The 25149-nt window shown below is 37.9% G+C and overlaps 1 long non-coding RNA gene across 1 annotated transcript; it reads right to left on the bottom strand.

Annotated features, from left to right (window-relative positions):
* Positions 1-15806: 15806 nt before the first annotated feature.
* On the bottom strand, positions 15807-24456 carry LOC140603452 (uncharacterized). The gene is made up of 4 exons (XR_012006435.1): positions 24370-24456; positions 21573-21626; positions 20949-20998; positions 15807-15976 (listed from the first exon to the last, which is right to left on the bottom strand). It is a non-coding gene; the product is annotated as an uncharacterized lncRNA (long non-coding RNA).
* Between the last annotated feature and the right edge of the window lie 693 nt (positions 24457-25149).

The following is a 25149-nucleotide window of genomic DNA, read 5'->3' as shown; positions in this document are numbered from 1 at the left end:
CACCCTGTGATTGTGCATCAGGATTTCTCTCTCAGAACAGCGCTCCATGACAGCCAGACTAACCCGCAGCCAAGCAGGGAACAAACAATCCTCTTGCTGAAGGAGTTTTCTCTAGATCTCATCAAGATCTCTGTCTCAGAAAGAAAACTCTGGCTCGGTGGTATTCCTTCATCTTCTTTTCCGAACCGATGCTCCTGCAGGGATGTGCTGCGCTCTGTAGAAGGAAACATGGGGCACCTGGAACAACAGCAGGCTTTAGGCTTTGGGCAATGCCTCTGAAGTCCAAGTTTCTTATCCATAAAACAAAGGTAATAAAATCTATTACAGCGACCTGACAAGATACTGTGAGGCTTTAAAGAAGCAAGTGTATGTGACAGAACTATAGGGAGAACAAACTAATGAAAGCCACAGCCAACATTGACTGAGTGAATACTATGTACTTGGAGGTTCCTCTGTATCACCTGATCTTATGCTCACCGTAACCCAGTAAGGTGGGAATTATGATCATTATCTTACAGATACGGAAAGTGAGGCTGGGAGAGGTTGAGTAACTTGACAACATTACATCATCAGTAAGCAGCCAAGCATAATGCACATGCGCTATTTCTTGGTCCCCAGAATCACTGTCTCTTCCCCATAGCATTCCAGCTTCCTCCTAGGGAATCGATTCTCATTTGTTAAGAATATTCTTCATATGTAGAAAATAATTGACTTCCGTTATAAAAGTTGAAGGGCTAGATCCTTCTTTCCATTACATGGGTACTGAAGAGGGACCAAAATGTAGCCTCTCTTTTCTGGGACCTTGACGCCTGAGGAGTAGCGTGAGGTTTTAAAAAACTATGAGGTCCCATTCAATCAGAAGCAGCATCTTAATCTGACTATTTTATTTCTATCTTGAAAAATTTCCTTTAGTTCTTGCTCCCTTGATTCGCCCCCAACAACTGGTTTCTGCCTATGTCAAGATATGATTCTCCAGTCTTTAAATTTGTTGTATCTTGACAGTTTGCCATTATATTTATTATTTGCTTAAGTTAGCCAGTATATATATATATTGCAATCAAAAGAAGCCAATATACCAAGACAGGATCCCAACCCAGAGTAGCATGAAATCCAAAGCCCACACAGGAAACCAATTAATGATACCACCTCTTAATAGGTCACTTCAAGTATTAAAACAGACAGTGCTTCTCATTTCCAACCAAGAGCTGTATTAATCCATGACCCACTTATTAATTCATATAACTTCTACCTTATAAAAAATAAGTATAAAAATTATTTCTCAAGTGATAATTTATACATTCTCTTAAGGGCACAGATTTAAAGTGAAATCATGGAGTCAGTTGGGAAGTTGAGCTGTACAGCTGATAAGGACCTATGAGATCATTTTCACCTACCTTTGTATAAATAGAAAGGTCAATAATTTAATAAAAACAACATCTGGCAGGCTTAAACATTCTTTAATTTTGGTTAGGATGCAACCGTTACACGGCCTAGATGCAATGCATTGCAGCCAAGTCTGACCAAATGCAAACTGTAAACAAGGACCACAGAAACAAAACTTATCTTTCTGAGCTTTGTCTTTTTTCAAATTTAAGAAATACCCAGGCTCTGCTAAGTAAGTCTACTCTTCCAGTAGCCTTCATCGTGTAAATGATCACCATGAACATCAAACAAAAGAGTTTTCAAAAAGAGAAAAAGAAAAATGGTTCAGCCACAGTTTAATTTCCTGTCCGCTTTCAAAAGAACATATATTCACCAGGAGGCTTGGGAAAAGGGCTTTCTCCCACTCTCTTGACACTTTTTGTTTGAGCTGTGCTAGATGAAAAAGAGGAGTCATAAACTGATCTGGGCACTTAGATCTGCAACTTTCTAAAGAAGGGACTGTAAGACTGTGCATGTTACATGTGGGAGAGGCAAACGAAACACAGAAATGGGCTCCTACATTTACTGGGAGCTGTCACCACTCACCCCACGGTATGGTCAGTCCTCCAGGAAAGAAACAAAAGGTAATACACGTGCAACACCTTGGAATATGCACACAGGACCAAGTGAGATTCACAAAAGTCCCTGCCATATGCATAGAAGCACTCACATTTGTTAAATATCATTTTCCCCACTCCAGGGTTGAAGGATTTTTATTCGGCAGGTACTTTTTGAGACTTTGATGCCTACAGTTAAGCATCCCTTGAGCTCAAATCAATACCTCACCCACTCTGAAGTTGGAAGCCAAAGGACCATCTTAAAAAACGTTACAGAGTCTTTCTACTAATGCTGATATGCTGATAACCCAATCTGGTTGCATATGCCCAAGTGGAACCACAGAATGCTGAATTTCTTCATATAAGACATTATCAGAAAGTAGGCTTTATAAATTTAAGCAAAGTATAAATTTAGCAAAGTAAATAAAGACAATATGGTCAAATAATTTGATGATGATTTTTATTGAATGTGTGACTTTAGACTCCTATAACTATTAAAAAAACCTGATCTAAAATAATGAATTTTGTCCAATTAGATTTGAATAACCATATCCAAAAAAAAAAATAGAAGAATGAAGGTATGGGCATAGAATCTCCTCAGAAATTTCAAATGGAGTTGTTTGATGGATTTGGAACATAATTAGAGAAATTTCTATTTACTTCTTTGAAGGTATTCAGAGAGAAGTTCAGAAGTCTTGGTATACATAGAACCCTTCTATGAAGACATGATAGGAAAAAATATCTACAACTTGGCCTAAAAATATCACCCTTACCCTGAGAGTCACTATTTTTAACCATTTCCCTTATGATTTATTTCAAAAGTTGGTCTATGCTTTTACTCCATGAGCAAACTTTCATCAAAATGCCCTTTTTACAGAATAAACTTCTCTTCACTGTATAAAGACTCTATCCTACTCCTAATCCCTGTTTCATACTTGCAGCACCATCAAACAGAACTCGTGAGGTGACTCTTTTCGTTCTGTAAATCTTTTTGTTGTAAATCTTACTACTCACATGCTTTTGGTGGGTGCCAAAGAGGGGAAAAATAAGAAATGAAATTAATGTTTGTATTTAAACTTGGAAATATAATGAGAAGATAGGATGCATGCACATGTGTGTGTTGCCTACCCTCTAGGAGTAATAGATAGCTCCTTCTCTTCCTATTACAAAAATTAATCATCTTTTTCTCTCAATAATACGGAAGCTATCACTTATTGAGTAGTAATTATGTGCCAGGTACCACACTACATCCTTCAGGCACTTTGTCTCATTTTACTGAGGGACAAAGAACTCCATGACAAAGGTCAGAAAACTTTTAAGTTATTCATTCAAAAAATATTTATTGGGCAAGTACTATCAGACACTATTCTGAGCTCTGAAGATATAAAGAGTAAACAAAAAACACAAAGTCACTGTTTGCATATTAGAACTTAAAAGAACTTAATAGAACAAAAATAGAACTTAAAAGCATTAACAGGCCAAAGAGTATCTTTAAGTATGACAATTCAACTAAGAACAGATCAATAGCTACAATGGGAGTCAGAAAAATGTTGAGAAAATCTATTCAAAAATATATTCACAAGCCAATGTGGATTTGTATATATAACTAGATCATCATTTGAGAATGAGGGCAAAACAAGTAAGTTATTTGATGAAAACAGGTTCCCCTATTAATACATCTTAAATAAAAGCACTTAAAAGTATAATTCTAGAAGAAAACAGATGATCCCTGAAGGGAAATCAAAAAGTACACACGAATTTGGGCAAAGTAGATTCCAAAAAATACCAATAATGATCGTGGTGACCATGACCAGTATCCTTTATATACGGGTATCATCTTACCCATCCTAAAAATTATATATATACATAATTAAACTTGAAAAATATTATTTTCCTTTAAAGAAATTAACCTGAATATAGTATTATTTGTATGAAGAGAAGACAAAGTCCCATTTTCTTCTAAGCATAATTACAAATAATGGCTTCTTCAAAGCTCTGCTGTTTTAATCAGCTTGATTTTTATCTTTTTTTATGCTCAAATTGTCACAGCTTGGCCAATGAAAGCTCTTTTTAAGTTGGTTTCGGAGTCCTGTCAACACCACATCAGAACATTTCAAACTGTACTTGCTTTTTGGCAACAAAAGTTTCTAGCCTAATCTTGAAATATCTCTTCCCAAGGCATAGAATTAGCTCCTCCTACAAGCACTGATGTTTTCAGTTAAGTTTTACCATTCCTATAATATCCCTACTTGAAAGTTTAACTCCTCACAAATTTATCAATGAACCTCTTTATTTTATAATTTGATGGACCAAGTAATTTCTTGCTATTTTTTATTCAAATTTCTGTAACCAAATCTTTTTAAACCTGACCATTAAAAAATTGAAGTCTAATTTAATATTAAAATGCTGGTATTTTTAATGATTTGCATTATTTGTATTCTGTTGTGATTTTACGCACATTTATTAAATCACTCAAATCCTATTTCTGCCCAATGCTTCTAATTATTTTCAGGAAATTTCAAAATTTTTCTAATTTTTATAGGGCTATATTTCTAAGAGCTGCCATTGTCTTTAGTGAGTTTTATAATTACTTATACTTACTTCTCATTTAACTCTGAGAGAAAATTTTTAAAGTCAACTACTTGAAAAATGCTAAGAAATATACTTTATCCCTCCATACAGAGACAAAAAAATGAAAAGCTTTGGTAGTTCATTTTTTTTAATAAGAAAAGCATCATGTCTGTAAATAATAAGGTAAGCTAAAATTGGAAAACACATTTCAGACTTTGCTTGTAGAGAAAATGAGATTTGTCCGCAGAAAGGCAAATCCATCAGGATGCTCAATATCTAAGCCCTCACAGAAAAAGCATCTTTAGATCTCTTCGATAATATTAATATGGCTGAATGGTACCCTCTGGTGCAAGACTGATTGAAACTGACACTTGTAACAGTAGGATTGCTCAAACTGGAGAAAGGACCCCTAAGGATAGAGTAGCATTGCTCAGTTACAAGTGCCTGAATATTATAGAAAATGACACTGATTATCTTGCCTCTGAACCTCAAATTAATTTTGCAAGATAATTGTCTACAATTTAAGTAAGACTGCCTCTATTATGTGATTTATCGGAGCTATCTTCAACCTCTTGGCCACTTAACATATGACTTTTCAAACGTAATTGAGAAATGTGTTTCTTTTTCTGGCTGGAATTTAGTTAAGAGGCTTAAGGGCAGTAAGTTGAGATGCAGCATCTAGACACGTGAATGCGTATAACCATTGTTTGGCTTTGCCAAAACCAAGTTAGAATCCACATTCTTCGCCAAATTGTTAGGTGTTTTTACAGAATAAAAACCCAAAGTGATTTTGGCTGCATCTGAAATGATAATTTGTCCTAAACTGTTGCCATTAGGTCCTGCATTCATTCCAATGGGAAAGCAAAGTGGAGATATTGAATCTATACGAAAAGGTAGGCCTTCCTGAGGCTGTTTTTATTCGAGCATCATCAGTCGATATATAATTAAATATTTTGTTAGAGTAAAAAATGTGATTTTTTCCCCCTGAGACAATATAGAAATACCAACCAGGTTATGTTGTATGTGCCTATTCCAATTGTTTGATACTGCGTAACTCTAGGACGGTGTGGAGGTCTCTGAGGAAGGATCTGTGGCTCCGTGAGGAAGGGTCAGTCCAATATTAGCCAAGAATGGAGTACTGAACACCTACTTTTGTCATCTTGAATGTAAATTAACTGGAGAGGCTTCCTTAGAACATTATCACTACTTTTTAAAAAATTAAAAATTTTTATGACACTTTTAAAATGACTCAGAACCTCTGACACATGTTGGTCTCTATAAATACCTCTGAAACTAAATTTTTCTAATATCCAACCACATGCCATTTAATTTAAGAGGAAAAAAAATATTTGAGTGCCTACCAAGATCACATATGTTTGGAGCTGAGAATAAAACACTGAACAAAACAGACACAATTTTGTCCTCATTGGGATCTTGAATTATCAGGAAGTTAATAATTTTGATAATAATAATCTAAATGAACAATTGTATTGTGCTTTGCAGTGTAGTTTTAAACATTATGCCTTCTTTGAATTCCTTGGAAAGGCCCAATTTCTTCATGATGTATTTTTTCCAACACATTGTGACCTTTGGTTTACTAATAATTTTTTTAGGAATTTTGCATCTCTATTTCACAAGGGTAAGGACTTTTAATCATCTCTTATTCAAAAAAAATCCTTATTTGGTTTTAGCCTCATGACAATATTAGCCTCATTAAATTATTTGGGAAGTGTTACTTGTCCTATTCTCTGGAGGGATTTCTATGGCTTTGGAATTATTTATTTCTTGAAGATGTGTTATAACTTGCCTTCGAACCTTTCTAAATCTGTTTTATTTGTCTTTTTTTTTCTATTTTGGTTTTCATTTTGGCTTTTTTAACAGGAAGGGGGCTAGATTTTTCAATACTGATCCAATTTCTTTAGATATTATGGGTCTCTTAAGACTTTCTGGGTTTTATTTCTATTTCATTTGGTTTTGCTAAGTAATTTTTTGTGTGTGAAATTTTCCATTACAAGTAAGTATTTTTATACAGGAGTATTCATTCTCCACTGTATTATAATTTTATTTTGTATCTGTAGATATGTCCCTTTCTCTCCCATTTCCTGGGTAAATTTCACCAGAGTATGTACAGAATATATCCTTTGCCTAAATTAGCTTTTTTTCTCACAATGTGAATCAATCTGGTCAATTTTGGCTTTATACAAAAAGGCATAAAACTGCCCCCAAAATGATGGGCCTTTCATGGGTAAACTATTCTTTTAAGATTAAACTTCTCAGCTATTAAGGTGTATCTGTAATTATTCTGTGTTGAGACTTAGACAGAGCAGCCATTCTTTCATTTTTATGAAATAAATATCCAATATTGGCCTCGTGGCCAAGAATAGCATGAAATTTCCTTTTTAGAGTCTTTCTTCTTGAATCTTTACTCAAAAACCCTAAATTTCTCTTTAAGGTATTCCTTTGAGCTCTTTCTAGGGTCTCTACGTATCTTTTAGATTTGAGACACCAAACTTAATATTAGATTCTAGAACTATCTGCTCCATGGTATATAAATTTAAAAAATTAAGCGTCTGAGCAAACAGCCTCAATGCCCCTAAGACTTGAGAAGAAAACTATGCCTCCCAGGCCCTTAGCTCTGTGTCTCCTTCCTCTCTTCATTTCTGGGGATGCCACACCTCAGCAGGCGTTAGATGAAGACACTTTGTTCCTAGGACTGGCGGTTCTGATAAGGATGATAAGAACTAATTATATCTTAGTTACCTACATACCCCTTCTTCGGGGGCAACGAAGGAACACGTTGTTTTCTGCACACGGAAGTCTAAATACCCGTTGAATGAATGAACTCATGACAAACAAGCAAAAGTCGGCATTGAGTCCTTGGAATCACAAGGTCTGAGATAAGTTTCCTCTACGCTTCAGAAAAAAAAAAAAAGATATTTATTTGCTTTTCAGTTTTTACTTCTGCTTCAGGAAAGTAAATTATAATGATCTTACTCATTCCCAGATAAGGGATGGCATTTTCTTTTTCTTTCAAGGATAATTAACTAAAAAAAAAAAAAAAAATTCACAGAGTAACCTAAAATATTAGGCTGTTTGTTTTTTAAATTATAAAGTGTGACAATGCAAATCAACAGTAAAAATGAAGAACGGGTACATGTCGCAACACGATGCACCTTGAACTCATTACGTAAGTGAAATGTAAGGAACCCAGAAGAGCAAATCAGACACGGAAGTGGCTTGGTGGCTGCCAACGCTGACGAGGAGAAAATGTCACCAATGGGTATGAGACTTCTTCAGGGGGTAATAGAAGGCTCTACAACTGGATTGTGGCAATGGCTGTGCAATTCTGTGAATCTTCTACAAAGCATTGTTTCGTATACTTTTAAGTGGGTGAACGGCACGGAATGTAAATCATATTGCAATGAAGCTGTTTTTGAAAAGTAAAGATTTAGGGACTTGTTCAAAAATACATGACCAGCCGGTGAAGCCACAACTGGCATCCTCATCTTCCCAATGAGTACAAATCTTTTCTCTCCCTGTGCTGTTGCCTTGTATGTTTTTGGTGGCCTTATTTTCTGATAATCTTCCTTTTTTTTTTTGTCACTTGTGTATTTATATTTAGTTCTCTTTCTTTGTTTTGTTCTCACTTCTTAATTCCTCAAAATCTCCCATGCTGTCTCCGTCCACTGGCCTACATTTTAATGATCACAGTTCAGCTTTATTTTTTATTTGGTTACACCTCCCTGCGACTTCTGACACTATTGATTCATTTCTGTCTACGAAAAGGACATACGGGACTAAGCACCTGGAACCTGGTGGAGAAGACTTTGGAGAAGAGGAAGGCGTTAGCAGGATGTGAGCAGCAAGTGGGAAACCACTGAACGAAAGAATGATTCTACTGCTGGAATCTTATTACATTCATAGACACAAGAGACCTGCGAGGCTTGTTTGACTTGGTACTCTTACCCGGGAGATTGACTTACAGCTGGTGTGTGAGAAATGCCATTTTCCAGATGACTTCCTCTCCTGTTACAAAGTCTGGCTATGGCTCCTTGCAAAGTGCTGGATCTTCTCCATGTGCCAGTGTGTGAGACACTTATCTTATCTTTCCCTCTGTACTGGCTTTTTCCACTCATCTTTTTTTTAAGAGTCCTACCGTAGGAAGATTAATTCTCCTCCTTTGAGTTCCATTCCTTTTTCGATATTTGTGCAGACACTGTGATCTACCCACGTGGGATGTAGGAAGGCATAAGGTAAATAGTAGTTCAAACTACACAAGAAAGTAATAAGATAATATCTTTTCTCTCTCTCCAGTATTATGACTGGATTACCTTAATCAAATTTAAGAAATAAAAAGGGACATCTTGTCCACCGTGGCCAGTCACTAGGAGTGTGATTCAATGTTATTAGCAAGTGACTCTTTTTTCCTCTTTTCCAAATGAAGATGTCCAGTGTAAATTATCACTGGTTTAAGCTGCAAATTACCTTTTTTCTTTTTCATCACCCAAAATATTCTCTGGTGGCTTTGAGCAACTTTTCTATAATTACTTTCCATAGTTATTTCTTACTTTCCATTTGTCCCAAATTATTTGGGTAAGTTGTGAAATTTGGGGGGAGAAAACATGTTAATACTGGCAAGTCCACATTGTTCAACGTAACATAGAGTTGTAAATATATAGTAGGACTTGCTTAAATCCCCTGGGGCTGATGGGGAGGCACCAGGGGAAGGAAAGGTTAAATTGTGGGGAGTAAAGGGGAAATGAGAGAAGAAAGAAAACTGGTCTGGATACAGACAGAACTAAAACCCAAAGTGGAAAGTTTATGCACCACTGTTGTACTTCACATGGTTAAAAAGGAAGGATTACGGGTAGGGGACGATGTCAGTTGCTTACCCAATAGCCATTCTCTCCCTTTTTCCTTGCTAACAAAACCTGTTTGTATTTGGGCTGGGAACGTGCCCGGCTCCAAGGATTGGATTATGGTCAGTCTAATTAATCATGACTTTAATATTTCCTGTTGATTCTTCCCTATTTGGAGCAATGGCATGTCACAGTGATGCTTAGAACTTCAGCAGCCATCTTGCCACCTGATTTAAAAAAGGAAGACAAAAATTAAATGTGCTGGCCCAAAGAAAAGTGCAGAGACAGTGGGTCCTTGATGGTACCACAGAGCTGATGAACTAGATGTATTGCCTCTTCCATTCCTTTTGTAATGTAAGGGAATAAAACATCTCAAATGCTCAGTCTATTCAATGGCAGACCTAGCATCCTCACTGGAAGTGTCAAAGCACGTTCATTCCATCAAGAACATATAGGATGTGACGTAAGCACCACAAGCACAAAGGAGCCTTTGATGAGGCTTAGGTAATACAAGCCTTTCCTGAAGCCCAACTGCCCTATGTGAGTGGGAAAGGGAGCTTCTTCTCTCTGACGGGCCCCCTGGATGGCAGAGGTGAAAGGCATGGTGAAGGGTAAGCAACCATCCTTTTCTTAAGGGTAAGAACCGTCCTTAAGGAAACAGCGGATGATGATTAAGCTTGAAGAGCTTTTCCTCAAGAAGACAAGCTGTTGCTTTAGATGATCTCCTCTGATAATCATTTTTTTTTAATTTATATTTCTGGTTATTGCTACACACAGCACAGAAGACAACCTAAGTGCCTAGGAGGAGAGGGTAGGTTCCATATTTCCCAGTGGCAGAGAGCGCGGGAGCCATAGGTGTTACCAGCACACGTCTTGTTCCTTCTGCGCATCTCCCAGTCACACCGTTAGCTGTATCCTTTTATCCAATAATGAAAGTAAATGGTATGAAAATGGGCCAACACGCCATATACAGTTTTTATGCATTTGTCTTATTGGGATAAACTTGAACGGAACCTAGAAGGACGAACTGGAATTTTCTGGATGAGGAGAGGATATTTGCCAGCAGGTAGAACTAGGTGTATGAAGATTCCTAGGCAGTAGAGATGCAAGCAGTCAACTGTGGCAGGCATGAGGGTCCCTGTGAAGGAGGAGCAGCAGGTGGGAGGGAAGGGAGGGACTTTGTCCTAAAAACTTGAACCCCAAAGGAGGTAGCCAGATCTTGGGGGGGTTTAGACAAGAAAGTAAAAGATCAGTCTGGCAGCGTAGGACAGGATGAATTGGAATGAAAGGAATCTGGGGTAAGAAGAAAACAATTACAACAAAAAAAGACGACCGCGGCAATGGGTAGGAATCAAGAAATACCAAGAGGCAGACAGAAGGATTTAGCAAACAATTCAATGTAAGAGTAACAGCACCAGGGAGAGTGGGAGGACAACTCACTTTCTATAATCAACTGGGATGGACAGTTATGACATCCTTTATAATATATAATAAAATGGAGTTGGGTTTTGCATAGAGGGAAAGAAAGAGATAATAAATATACTTTTTATAGTGTCAGGTTTGAGGCACTCATGGTTCATTCTAGTAAAGGTTTCCAACAGATCAGGGATTCTCAGGCTTTCAGGTTCCACACACCAGCTAGATTTTCTTTTTTTTTTTTTTCTTTTTTTTTTTCCAGCTAGATTTTCAAATAAATATGAGGAACCAGCTTAACACTGCCAGTTCTTTCTTTTGCTAAGTCAGAATGTGTTTTCTTAAATAAATAAAAAAAAAAGATCATCGACTTACAAGGACATTCCATTCTTATAAAAGGATGTTTCAACACCAAACGTTAAGGCGTGAATCTTGATATAAAAGACGTTTCATTGAATTAACTTACCTTCAATTTAAAACTCAGTGGAAGTCCTTATTCTTTTTTACAGTTCTTCTTATACCAATGTAATCCTCATCACTGATTTACACAAATGGCATTTGAAACCACTGATATGGATTACTACACAGAGAGATTTGGAGCCCAATAGAGAAACTTCAGCTAAATATCTGGAATCATCAACATATTCTTTGAAGTAGAGAAATAGATGGCCAAAAGTACTCTTTATTTGGCACCTTCCATGTGCTAAGCCCTATGATGAAGGCTTTACGTCTATCTCATTTCAAAATCTCAACGATCCGGGAGGTAAGAGAGGACGGCTCATTTTTACAGCTAAGGACATTGAGCCTGGAGGTATTAAGTGACCTGAGATCAGAAAGCAGGAAAAGGCAGAGCTAATATTCAAGATTTCTCTAACTCAAAGCTCTGCGCTGGTAAGTGTGATGTTACACTGCCATCCTGGAAAAAAGCACACAGAAGAAGAAAGAGCATCAAAGATGGAACTTAGGAATAGTGACCCATTAAATGCTTCAGAACAACAACAAAAGCCTCCAGGAGGAGAATAAACAAGGTCGTGTAAACCGAAGGAGAGAAGAATTTCCAGAAGAAATGTTATCGTCAAAAGTGAAGGGTATTAAGAGGTACAAAACTTCCAGTTGTAAAATAAGTAAGTCACGGGCACCTGGGTGGCTGAGCAGGGTAAGCAGCTGCCTTCAGCTCAGGTCGGGATCCCAGGACCTTGGGATGCGAGCCCTGCGTTGGGCTCCCTGCTCGGTAGGGAGTCTGCTTCCCCTTCTACCCCTCCACCTTGCTCATGCTTTCTTGCGTGCACTCTGTCTCTCAAATTAATAAAACCTTTAAAATAAATAAATAAATAAATAAATAAATAAATAAATAATAAATAAATAAATAAATAAATAAATAAATAAAAAGTAAGTCTCTAAAGTGAAAAGTACAGCATAGGGAACACAGTCAATAACACTGCAATGACTTTTTCTGGTGACAAATGGTAACTAACGGTGAACATTTTGCTATGGATGTAATTGTTGGGTCACAGCGTTGTACACCTGGAAATAATACAATATTGTCTATCAACGGTACCCGAATTTCATAAACATTCTAAATGTCACAGAGAATGCAAAAATAAACACATACAAAAAATTATATTCATACAAATCCAGGGGGAAAAACACTATACATGGCATCTACTTCTCAGAAAAGTCCACGAATAATATTCCTTAGTCCTGTGGATCCTTTGCGTGTGCTCAGCAGTTTCTCAGTAGGATCGTGAGCTTACCCTAGAACCTGCGTGTCTAACCCCTTCTGCAAGCCTAAAACCCACCTGCAGGGCTTACACCTGAATCATCTGAGGTTGGAGTAGTGATCATTTGAAACCCTGACCCTAATACTAAAACAAATCTTTCAAGATCAAATCAGATCATATTCAAATGTACACAATGATAACTGTGGTGCAGTCTGTCTGCCTAGAAACAGATTTTTGACGGTAATTTATAGTTTAGGAACTCTGGATATAGAGCGGTACGTTGGCCACAACCCTATAGCATATGTTTTACAATTTCAAGTATAAAAGATCTAACTGGCACAAGGATTTCAAATGCAATTTCAAATCTTTGGGATCACCAAAGATCCCAAGTGCCTTGATACCATGATTTGAAGAACTGAGCCAATGCTTTGTATAAGATTAAGACAAGCACTCTATTAAAGGTCCTAACACAGATTTTCAATCATGAATCCCCCATCCCTATGTGCCAGTCACCAATGTTTACCTGTTATCTCCAAATTCTTCCTTTTTTGCTTGCTTGGTGAGAATGGATCTGGGCCCCTCAACCGTCTTCCACTGTGGGCCACACAATGTCAAACTCTGTGGGTAGAGGATGCTGGAGAGACAGGGCAGGAGTAAGGCCCTTGCTTGCCAGTTCCCGACTCCTGCTGTGTGCGTAGCTCCTCCAGAGTCAGCCCTCTGAGGTACAAGGAAGGCAGTGGTACCGTGCCCATCACCACCTTCTCAGATTTGTGACATTGCTTGACACGAGACGCCTCTTTAACTTTTCCTGGAGCACCGAGGGCACAATTCTCGCCAATTCCTGAGGGCAGATTTCCAGTAAATCCCCCCAGGGTCCCATCGCCGTGACTTCTCTGACATCCAATAGGAGCTATGCCTTTTCCCATAGGGTTCAGATCTCAGCTGTGGAGGAGGAGAAGGGCAGTGGGATCTATTCCGTGGACTCTATCTCAGCCCTGGTGTCTGCTACACTGCGTTCATTAACGTTCTCTTTACTTCTTACTAGCAAATCACTCATTGCTCCAATGTCCTGTGGTCATTAATAATTCTTTATATGGAACTTTCCTTGTTAGGGTTGCTATAAAATAGCTCTCCCTTGATTTGACCCAGACTAGTAATTTTTTTTTACATTTACCTTTATCGATATAATGAAACTAATAAATTAAACAGATAACAGTAGCTCACTATACATGTCGGAGGCGATAACATCACATCTTTTAAAGAAATAAAAGGTTCACCTTATATGTTCCGCACTAACTCTTAACTTTGCGAGTTCACAGTGTTTCCCAAGACGGAGCCAGACATCGTTTCTGGTGGGTTTTCCTTAACTTTTACATTTGCCTCAGTGTGAAAGGCAGAAGAAGAAATACAACTGAAAAACCCTGGAAAGACAGTTGGGAATGAATGAATCATGTTGCTACAGGCCTGTGTATCTCATCTAGTTTAAATTCTCACAATGACTCAAAGAAGTGCTATTATTTTTATTTTTTCTTGGGGAAATCGAGACCTAGAGAGGTTAAATCACTCACCAATGATCGCGCACCTAGTGAACTGAGGAGATGGGATCTACAGCTTGGTGTGCCTGATTCCAGGCTCCTTGCATTCCACCTGGGAGGGCCTTGCAAACTGGATTTTTACTTTTGTATCCCTGGATCCCCTCTCTCTGCTGCAGACACAGGAGGCTGCTTGTTTGCATAGAATTGTTTGGATTTTCATCGTCTTTGCCCTTAGAACAGCTGCTACTTCTCTGTGCATGTCTCAATTTAAATAGAAGAAGAAAAGGAAAGGAAGGAAGGGAGGGAGGGAAAGAGAGAAAGAGAAAGAAAGACTTAATATTCCATTACCATTGGGATCAGCTTTTTAAAAAAAAAAGTTTTCTTTTTTTTTTTTTAAGATTTTATTTATTTATTCCTGAGAGACCCAGAGAGAGAGAGAAAGAGAGAGAGAGAGAGGCAGAGACACAGGCAGAGGTAGAAGCAGGCTCCATGCAGGGAGCCAGACGTGGGACTTGATCTCAGGACCCCAGGGTCACCGCCTGATCTGAAGGCAGATGCTCAACTGCTGAGCTCCGCAGGCATCCCCCCCCCCAAAAAAAAAAGCTTTAATGTGCATTTCTCCTCAAAAACAAATATTTTCTGCAATATACAGCAAGGAGCAAAATTGTACCCTGTCTTTTCTTTTTTCAATCGAAGCAGGTTATTTAGGCTAGAATCATACAATGAAAGTTCAGCCCTAGGAGTACTGGTTGATATTATATTAAATAGCAACCAGCAACTTTTTCAAATGCTGAAAGAAAAAAAAAAAACCTGTCAACCCTAAATTCTATACCTGGTGAAAAAAATCCTTCAGATAAGAAGGCAAATAAAAACATTCTTAGATGACAGAAAACTCAGGGAATCTGCACCTGTAAGGGCAGCAGAGCCCCGTGGAGAACGCCTACGGAGAATCCTCCAAGCAAAAAGCAAGTCACTTCAGAAAGGAAGAAATAATGCAATTGGTTAAAAATAAATAAAGAGGGAGGGTGTAAACACGACAGATCAGACTTCTGAGTGCTCCATCACGTTTGATCCCATCAGAAGTCCGAGGGGCTGCGCCACGACCCATAGGTACCAAACCCAAAGGAGGGGCGTGGAGGGTGCTTTAGGGAAGGCACCTCCTGACCCAAACAGGGGGTCAGCTTTTCCCCACCAACTGGACCAGTCGATCCCTCCCAGCTACCCCTGCCTCTGGACACTGGCCCTCACACAAGCACAACCACCTTGCCTAGGAGGCTATGACCGCCCTCCCCCTACCCCCCGGCTAAGGAAGACCCCCAGCCCAGCAGGAGCCAGTCCCATTGGATGGGAGAGACTTCCCAGTACAATCTGTCCTCCACAGTTTTCTGTGGGTTCAAACAAAATAGTCTACAGCTCAGTCCACCACCCTCTAAATCAGCATCTTTGTCTTTTTTTTTTCCTGTTTTATACTGTTTTTCCTCAATTCTCTTCACCTGAAAATGCTTTTATTATAAGCCACACCCTGCTTCCAAAAACTCAAGCTAAAACACTTGGGATCATATCCTACAACCTTGTCTGCGACACTAGCCTTGGGGAACTTGGTAGATGGCCATCAGATATGAAGCTTGAAAGCAAACTGTTAAACTGAAATCTGTAGGTAACACAAACACTGTTGTAACTGGATAAATTTCATATTATTTAAGTTAGGAAACCAGAGTTTATGGTAAATGTAATAAAGCACTAATGATTCAAAAGACTCAGGGATTTTCCTATTTTTGCTTTGATGATGTCTTTCCAAAATCTTCATTACTCTAATGGCAGGAAACATTCAGTCACACAAAGAGCTTCACTTTTAAATTAGTTGGTTTGTACGCCAAGAAAATTGCAGTTGCAGTTACCTACAATGGAAAGAAATGGCTTTTGAGATAATTTTCACATGAAATTTATTCTGCTCATTATTAATCATTATTCAGGTGATTTTCTCAAAAGTCCAATTTAAAAAAAACATTGCAGAACAAAGTGACAAATTAGTATTTTACTGCAGAGGGAAATATTTCTAGAAATGATAAATGATATGATGGATTCCAAAAGCATTAGATGGAGGAAAAAACAAAAATAAAAACACTGCAGAGAATTCAAAATCTTAATTAGTAAACATAATAGTAGGAAAGCTGATGGGTTTAACTCTTCTTCAGGCGAAACACAGAGCAAGTGTATTATTTTTTAACTCTGGTTCTCTTAGACTTTAAGACTAGAAATTTATAATCTAGCTGACCAAAATAAAATTACGGAAAAAAGTGCCCCATCACTATTAAGACAATGTTATTAAAATTCATTATTCATCTTCCATAAATCTAGTATTATCAAATTTCATTTTCCATTAAAGGGAGTTTCCAATATTTTGACCATCTATGGGATTAGCACTTAAATTAGTATGAAATCTTATCACAGTTTTGGTACAGAACATGACGGTATCCTATGTATTGAAATAATGATTTCTTTTCAAGTTCTTTAGCCTATTTTCCAAGGCCCTTCTAAACTTTGGCCCTAACATATAAGCTCATCTCTGACAATCCCTACATGAGCCCCATAGATCAGTGAAACTGGGCAATTCACTCTTCTCCAACAAATTTCTTATTTCTCTGCATTTATTTCTTTACTACAACAGAATAATTTCATCATCAGGCTCTGAAAGACACTGCTTAGGTTCAAGTTCCTCAGCATTATTTTGAAGCAAACTCCAGCTATCAGTATCAATTTATCCATAAATTCTTCATTATATATATCTATAGGTATGAGAGCCTTTTTTTTCAAACACAGACATTATGTCATTTTTTATCACATCTAAAATATTAACAATAATTCCTTAATATAAGCAATGCTCAAGTGTCCCTAATTCCCATACATTTTAAAGTGTTTAGTTTGAATCAAGATTCAAATAAGAAGCACTCATTGCCCTTGACTCTGCGTTTCTTATATCTTTCAAGAATTTTCCAAACCCACTCTCCCCTTTTGGTATTTATTTGTTTAAAGAAATCAAATCATTTGCACTCTGGATTTTTATGCCTGCTTCCTCGTGGTATCTTTTAACATGATCTTGTGTGCCCCGTATTTCCTGTAGGCTATAGTTAAGTCTTTGGGCCCGATCTGTTTTGAGGTAAAATTTTTGGCAACTATACTTTATAGGTGGTGGTATATACTTCTACCAAGAAATATATAATGTCTGGCCATTTCTCTTTTTGTGGCAGTAACAGTTATTTATACATGATCATTTCCTAGACTAATTATGTCACTATTGGTTCACAAAATGGTAATACTCACATCCTAATATTCCTTCTTCACTTATTTGCCATAATACTTTAATAGAAAGAAACTTACCATCATTAATAATTTGACTATCCTGAGGTATAGTTCATATAGGGAAAGCAGAATAAAATGCTTGATTCTATTAATAGGGAAGATTTTTTTTTTTTGAGAGAGAGAGAGAGAGGGCAAGAGCATGAGCAGGGGAAGGGACAGAGGGAGAAGGAGAGAGAATCTTTAGCAGATTCCATGCCCAGTGCAGAGCCTAATAGGGGGCTCAATCCCACGCACCTGAGATCATGACCTGAGCTGAAATCAAGAGTTGGAAATTCAACCAGCTGAGCCACCCAGGCACCCCTCAATGGGAAAGAATTTTTGAAAACTATTTCTTAGTTAAGAGCTCTGTTAATGAATCATTAGTAATAAAGTGGTTTACTGTATCCAGTGTCACCTGCAAACTAGTCTGTTACTACTTGATATGAGCTTAATATGTGAACTTGTAATTTAGAAAACTCAATAGATTGGAATCTCCTACCTGACAAATATAAACAACCAGAGGCAAGGTGTTTACCTACTGATGAATGAATCCAATGACTGTACAATCTACTTGCACCCCAGAGTTTATCAGGTCAGAGGGTACATGAAAGATTCAGTATATCGGTTATGGATCATGCATAAAAGAGAGAACATATGAGGGTTTATATTATGTCCTATCCAACAAGACGCACTGGGAAGGGCAATAAGACTGACATCATACGGCCTACTAGTATCCTAGTAATGGAGGAGAGACTGAGTGATGAGCTAGAAGAAAATTCATCACTTACCACAAGAGAACTACAAGGGAGAAGTCCCCAAATATGTGATAGAGTCTCAGCCTCATGAGGGCAAAATTCACCTTTAAACACCTGCTGAGCCCAGTAAGTGCAAAGACCTATTAAGTCATTTTAAGTCTAATAAAAATTTCCTGCATATAATGCTTAAGTACAAAGGGAGTTTATTGGAAAACCTTAAGTATAATCTGAGGAAGAAAACCCCACAGCAAACTAGCTCTGCTAGTGCTTGGGTGTGGCTGAGGGTAAGAGCATATCTGCAGAACCAAAGGAGAACATCTGAGTCCAGCAAACAACAGACTCAATAGGGAAAAACTGAGAGATTTTTCCCCTAAGGTCAAGAGCAAGACAAGGTCCACTCACTTTTATTCAGCGTAGTACTGGAAGTCCTAGCCACAGCAATCAGACAAAAAAAAAAAAAAAAAAAAAAAAAAAAAAAAAAAAAAAAGCCAAGAAGGAAGGAAAAGAAATAAATAAAGTAAAGAAAGAAAGAAAGAAAAGGAAAAGGAAAGGAAAGGAATCCAAATTGATAAGGAGGAAGTAAAACTTCCAGCATCGACAGATATCATGATACTATGTAGAGAACACTTGAAAGACTCCACTAAAAATCTACTGGAACTTATAAGTGAATTCAGTAAAGCCACAGGATACAAAATCAATGCACAGAAATCTGTTGCATTCCCACACACTAACAATGAAACAACAGAAAATGAAATTAAGAAAACAATCCCATCTACAATTGCACCAAAAACAGTAAGATATCCAGGAATACACTTACCCAAAGAGGTAAAAGACCTGCACTCTGAAAACTAGAAAACACCAATAAAAGAAACTAAACACAAGACAAAGAAATGGAAAGATATTCCATGCTCCTGGATTGGAAGAATAAATATTACAAAAATGTCTATACCATCCAAAAAGATCTGCACATTTAATGCAATCCCTATCAAAATACACTATTTTTCAAGGAGCTGGAAAAAACAACCCTAAATTTTATATGGAACCACAAAAGACCCTGAATATCCAAAGCAATCTTGAAAAAGAAATACAGAACTAGAGGTAACACAGTTCCAGACTTCAAAGTATATTACAAAGCTACAATAATCAAAACACCATTATACTGGCATAAAAATAGACATAAAATCAATAGAACAGAATAGAAAACCCAGAAATAAACCCACGATTATATGGTTAATTAATCTTCAACAAAAGAGAAAAGATAGTCAATGGGAAAAAGATGGTCTCTTCAACACATGATGTTGGAAAACTGGACAGCAATGAGCAAATGACTAAAATTTACACCATACACAAAAATAAACTCAGAATGGATTAAAGACCTAAATGTGATACCTGAAAACATAAAAATCTTAGAAAAGACCACAGGCAGTAATTTCTCTGACATGGGCCATAGCACTTTTCTAGGTATGTCTTCTGAGGCAAGGGAAATAAAAGCAAAAATAAACTGGGAAATAAATAAATTAGGACTACATCAAGACAAAAAAACTTCTTCACAGCAAAGGAAACAATCAACAAAACTAAAAGGCAACCTATGGAATGGGAGAAGGTATCTGCAAATGACATATCAGATAATGAGTATCCAAAATTTATTAAGAATTTATCAAACTCAACACCCGCCCCCCAAAAAAAATGAAGAAATGGGCAAAAGACATGAATGGGCACTTTTCCAAAGAAGACATCCAGATGGCCAACAGACACATGAACAAATACTCAAAATACAAATCATCAGGGAAATGGAAATCATAGCTACAAGCAGATATCACCTCACATCTGTCAAAATGGCTAAAATCAAAATCACATAAGCAGGTGGCTCAGTCAGTTAAGCAGCTGACTCTTGATTTTGGCACAGGTCATGATCTCAGGGTCCTGGGATTGAGCCCCAAGTGGGGCTCCACACTCAGTGGGGAGTCTCCTTGAGGATTTTTCCTCTCTCTCTCTTTTTGACCCTCCCCCACTAATGCACAAACACACACTCTAAATCAATCAATCTATCTATTATCTATCTATCTATCTATCTATCTATCTATCTATCTATCTATCTATCTATCATCTATCTATTTTAAAATAAAAGCCATAAGAAACAACAAACGTTGGCAAGGATGTGGAGAAATATTAAACACTTGTGCACTGTTGGTGGGAATGCAAATTGGAGCGGCCACTGTAGAAAACAGTATGGAGGTTCCTCAAAAAGTTAATACTAGAAAAAAAGTTAATATAGTAAATACTCTATAATCCAATAATTGCACTACTGGGAATTTACCTCAAAAACAGAAAAACACGATTTCAAAGGGATGCATGCACTCCTATGCTTCCTGCAGAATTATTTACAATGTCCAAGTTAATAATTAATTACAATTATTACAATGTCCAAGTTATGGAAGCAGCCCAAGTGTCCATCAGTAGATGAATGGATAAAGAAGATGCAATATATATATATATATATCGGCCATAAAAAAACAATGAAATCTTGCCACTTGGAAAAACATGGATGGAACTTGAGAGTTTTATGCTAAGTGAAACAAATCACTCAGAGAAAAATATAAATACTATATGATTTCACTCATATGTGGAATTTAAGAAACAAAACAAATGAACAAAGGGAAAAGACAGAGAGAAACCAAGAAACAAACCCTTAATTGTTGAGAACAAACTGAAGATTACAAGAAGGGAGGTGGGTGGGTGGATGAGTGAAATAGGTGATGGAGATTAAAGAGCGTACCTATTGTGAGGAGCACATGAGGAGAATCGTTGACTCGCTATACGACACCCCTGAAATGAATATAACACTGTATGTTAACTATACTGGAATGAAAATTTAAAAATTAATTTAAAAAAGTATAATCTGAGTAAAAGCTGAGCATTTAAACTATGGGTTGGATAGGAAACCAACTGGCCCTTAGGTGTGAGTGGACCCCCGGCTGGAATGTGAGAGAATTTCTCACTCTACCTCTTGCTGCTCCTTACTGTTTCGTGTGTGTTTCTTTGTCCCCTATTTCTCATGGGATGGATGACAGATTCCCTCACTCCATCAGGTGCCAAGAGTTATAAACATTTAGGAACCGCGGCTCCTTCTCCCCGGAGAGATTACGCCATCCCTTTGTCCCAATTCCCCAAGTTCTAGGGATGGAATTACCAGCCAACTTGGTCAAGGGTTGAAGTCAACTTGTCCCTAGGCTCCTTCAGAGGCATTGTGCCAAATGGGGAGCGACACTGAACCCAGTGAGAGACCTGACGTCCCGCAGTTGCCCACCACAGTGTCCTAGCACAGGGCCTGTGGGTACCCGTTCTGCTCTTTCATACCTGAGGCACTACAGGTAGATCGCTCCCACTCTCTCATACTGACCTTCCACACGTGTAACATGTGGACAACACTGTTCCTATTTCCCATACAAGGTTCCTGTGAAAAACAATAGGATGAAGATTCTGTGAGCTAAAAAAAAAAACAGGATATCTACAAAAAGAAGGATCATGGTGATGATGATACAACCCCCTAACACCACAACAGAGTTCTCTTCCTCTGTGTCCTCAGGGGCCCTATAAACAGCCCCACACAGTAAACCCCAGGGTTGTCTCCTGCCAAACACTCCCCTCACCCATAAATGTCTGTCTCCCCAGCCACATAGTTCATGCTATGAGGGTAAGGACCATAGGGAGGGCAAACTGGTGACCCCAAACGTGCTCTGTCTCAGACGCCCTCGACTGTCACACTTTCTCTAGAACACACAATGCAGCCACTCCTAATAGTGTTACGCGTCTCTTCAAACCTGTCTGCCCTCCGCAGTCATTTGAGTCTGTGACCCCCAATCAAGAAAAAGCACAGACTATAGAGAAGACAAACTGTTAGAGTAAATGCTGGTGGCAATAATTTTTTTGTGTGTGATGTTCTCTGGTTCACAAAACAAAATTGGTAGTCCATCATGGTTGGGGATGTTTTTTCCTCTTTCATTTTTTTTTTAATTTTTAAAGATTTTATTTATTTATTTATTCCTGAGACACACACACACAGAGGCAGAGACCCAGGCAGAGGGAGAAGCAGGCTCCCTGCAGGGACCCCGATGTGGGACTCGATCCTGGAACCCCGGGGTCATGGCCTGGGCCCAAGGCAGATGCTCAACCGCTGAGCCCCCGGACGTCCCTTTCCTCTTTCATACTATTACATATTTGGTTGTTCACCAAGGTGTTAACAGGGATTGTAGGCTCTTTACAAAGAAGGAAGATCTTTTTCCTACTGAAACGGTAGCATCTTTTCTTTTTTCCAAAAGTTCTACTGTTCTTTTGAGGACAAAAATGAAAAGTCATCCTTTGGGAAATGGATGAGGGAACTTGGTCAGGCAACTCGTGGTCTGTCCCTTGGCTCACGGCCGTCTTTGTATTGATCCCCCCGGTTCTCATCCTTCTCGGTCCCAGGCTATTTGAAAAGCCGCAGTTAAAACCCATCCTCTCTTTTGACCATCTTTCTGCCCAGTCACTTTATGCTTCAGCAAAGCTCTTGCTCCTTCCTTAATGCACCCCTGGGAGTGGAAGATCAGCTTCAGGAACGGTGCAGTGAATTTATGAGGGGCCAAGCCATTAACAAAACTTGCCCCAGATTCCTAGAACATATTACATTAGCATGGCTCCCCCAGCTTTTAACATATTCTGATGCATATTATTTAACAAATAGGTGTTGTACATTTATCCGATGCTTTTTCTGCATCTAAATTAACTTAATCATTTTATTTATTTATTTATTTATTTATTTATTTATTTATTTATTTATTTATTTATTTATTTTTGTCTATTAATACGGTGAATGCTCTTAACGTATTTTCTCGTGTGGAGACTGATGCATTCCTGGGATGCACGTGATCTCAAAGGTGAATTATTGTTTAAGGATCAAATATTTTGTTAGCTAATATTTAATTCAGAATACTGAAACATGCAACCATGAGTGAAACTGGCTTATCATTTTGTATCGCCTTTATCTGATTTTAGAATCAAGGTTGTACTAATCTCATTAGATAAGCTGATAGTGCTTCTTTTCTGGAAAAAAAAATGTGAGATTAGTGTTTCCATGAAAATATAGTAGAAATTCCATGTGAAACAGAAAAAGGGCTACAAAGGTTTGGTGGCAGGGAGGTCTTTTGTGACCATTTAATGTCTCTACCGCTTTTGACCTATTCAATTTTTCTACTTTGAGCACTTTCTATTTTTCCAAATAGTTTATGACTAAGATCTTGTAAGTTATCAAGTATATTCTGATACAGTTACTCATAATGCTTTTTATTTAAACTCTGTTATATCTGCAGCTATTTTTCTTTTCCATTGCATGTTTCTGTTTTCGTTTTCATTTTTCTTTCTCTTGCTTGGTTTTGCCAGAGCCCTTTAGTTTTGTTGACGTTTTTATTATTTGTAATTCTTTATCTTAAAAATTTACTTTTTATTGTTATCCATTCTTCTTCCTTGTTTCTTTCCATTGGTTTCTTTGGATTTGCTCTGCTACATTTTCAACTTCTTATTTTTTTTTTAATTTTTATTTATTTATGATAGTCACAGAGAGAGAGAGAGAGAGAGAGAGAGAGAGGCAAAGACATAGGCAGAGGGAGAAGCAGGCTCCATGCACCGGGAGCCCGACGTGGGATTCGATCCCCGGTCTCCAGGATTGCGCCCTGGGCCAAAGGCAGGCGCTAAACCACTGCGCCACCCAGGGATCCCCATTTTCAACTTCTTCAACTGAATGTTTAGCTTATTCATTTTCAAACTTGCTGTGTCCTGGCAAATTCATTGGAAACCACACATTTCCACCCAAGGACTACCTTAGCCTTGTCTTACAGTGACTTATGAGGTTTTACCATTGAGTCCCGAACTTCATAACTCCCATCAGGGCCCTCTTTTAACTCAGGATTATTTATTAATATAAAATATGACATTACATTTAGGATTATGTAAACTATCCTTTTCTTTTTAAAAATTTCTAGCATTAGCTGGTTATGGTCAGACGGTGTAGCCTACACAATACTGATACTTTGGAATTTAAGATGGCCTTTATCGTCTAGTACATTTTCCATGTACATCCAGGGGTATCTACGTATAAAATAGTTCAAGCTTCTTTGTTCCATGACTCAGTTCTCTTACGTCTCTATTAATGTTTGTCTACTTACCAATTTCTAAGGAAAGTACGTTAAAATCTCTTGCAACATACATTGATACCTCTATTTCTACCATGACACCACTGACACTGTGCATACTTTGAGGCTATACTGGTGAAGCTATGTATCCAGGCCGATCATACCTCCTTGCTCTATGATTTCACCAGTATGTGTCACCATCACCCTTTCTCCACACAAAACATCTTTTGCTTTAATGTATCAAATACTAAGATGTGAATTTGTTGTTATTTTATTTATTTAAATTCAATTAATTAACATGTAGTGTATTATTAGCTTCAGAGGCAGAGGTCAGTGATCCATCAGTGTTACATCACATGCAGTGCTCATGACATCATATGCCCTCATTCATGTACATCCCCCAGTCACCCCGTACCCCCAGTTAAGATGTTAATATTAAGACTCAGTTATTAAGATGGCCACTCTCTGGTTCATAATGGCCAATAGGAGTTTGCATGCTTTTATTTTCAGATTTCCAGTGTCTTTTTGCCTGAACAGAATCTAAATAGTGCACTGTCGATGTTTAGGGTTTCATTTTTTTTAAATATCATCTAAGCTATCATCTTTTAATTCGTGAGATGACCAATTTACATCTATTAAAATTATTATTATATTAAGATTTTTTCATATTTTCCAATCAGTGTACTTCCCCCCATGTATCTTTTTTCCTCCTTTCATATTTTCCATTAATTAGATCAAGTTTTCCTCTTTGATGCCTATAGACAGCCTTGATGCTGAGAATTCTAATGTCAGTCTGATTTCTATTCAAGTTGA

The sequence above is a fragment of the Canis lupus genome, chromosome 14, assembly GCF_048164855.1.
Source record: "Canis lupus baileyi chromosome 14, mCanLup2.hap1, whole genome shotgun sequence".
Taxonomy (NCBI): domain Eukaryota; kingdom Metazoa; phylum Chordata; class Mammalia; order Carnivora; family Canidae; genus Canis; species Canis lupus.
The sequence above is the reverse complement of the archived record's forward strand: the minus strand, read 5'-3'. Positions and strand labels throughout refer to the sequence as shown.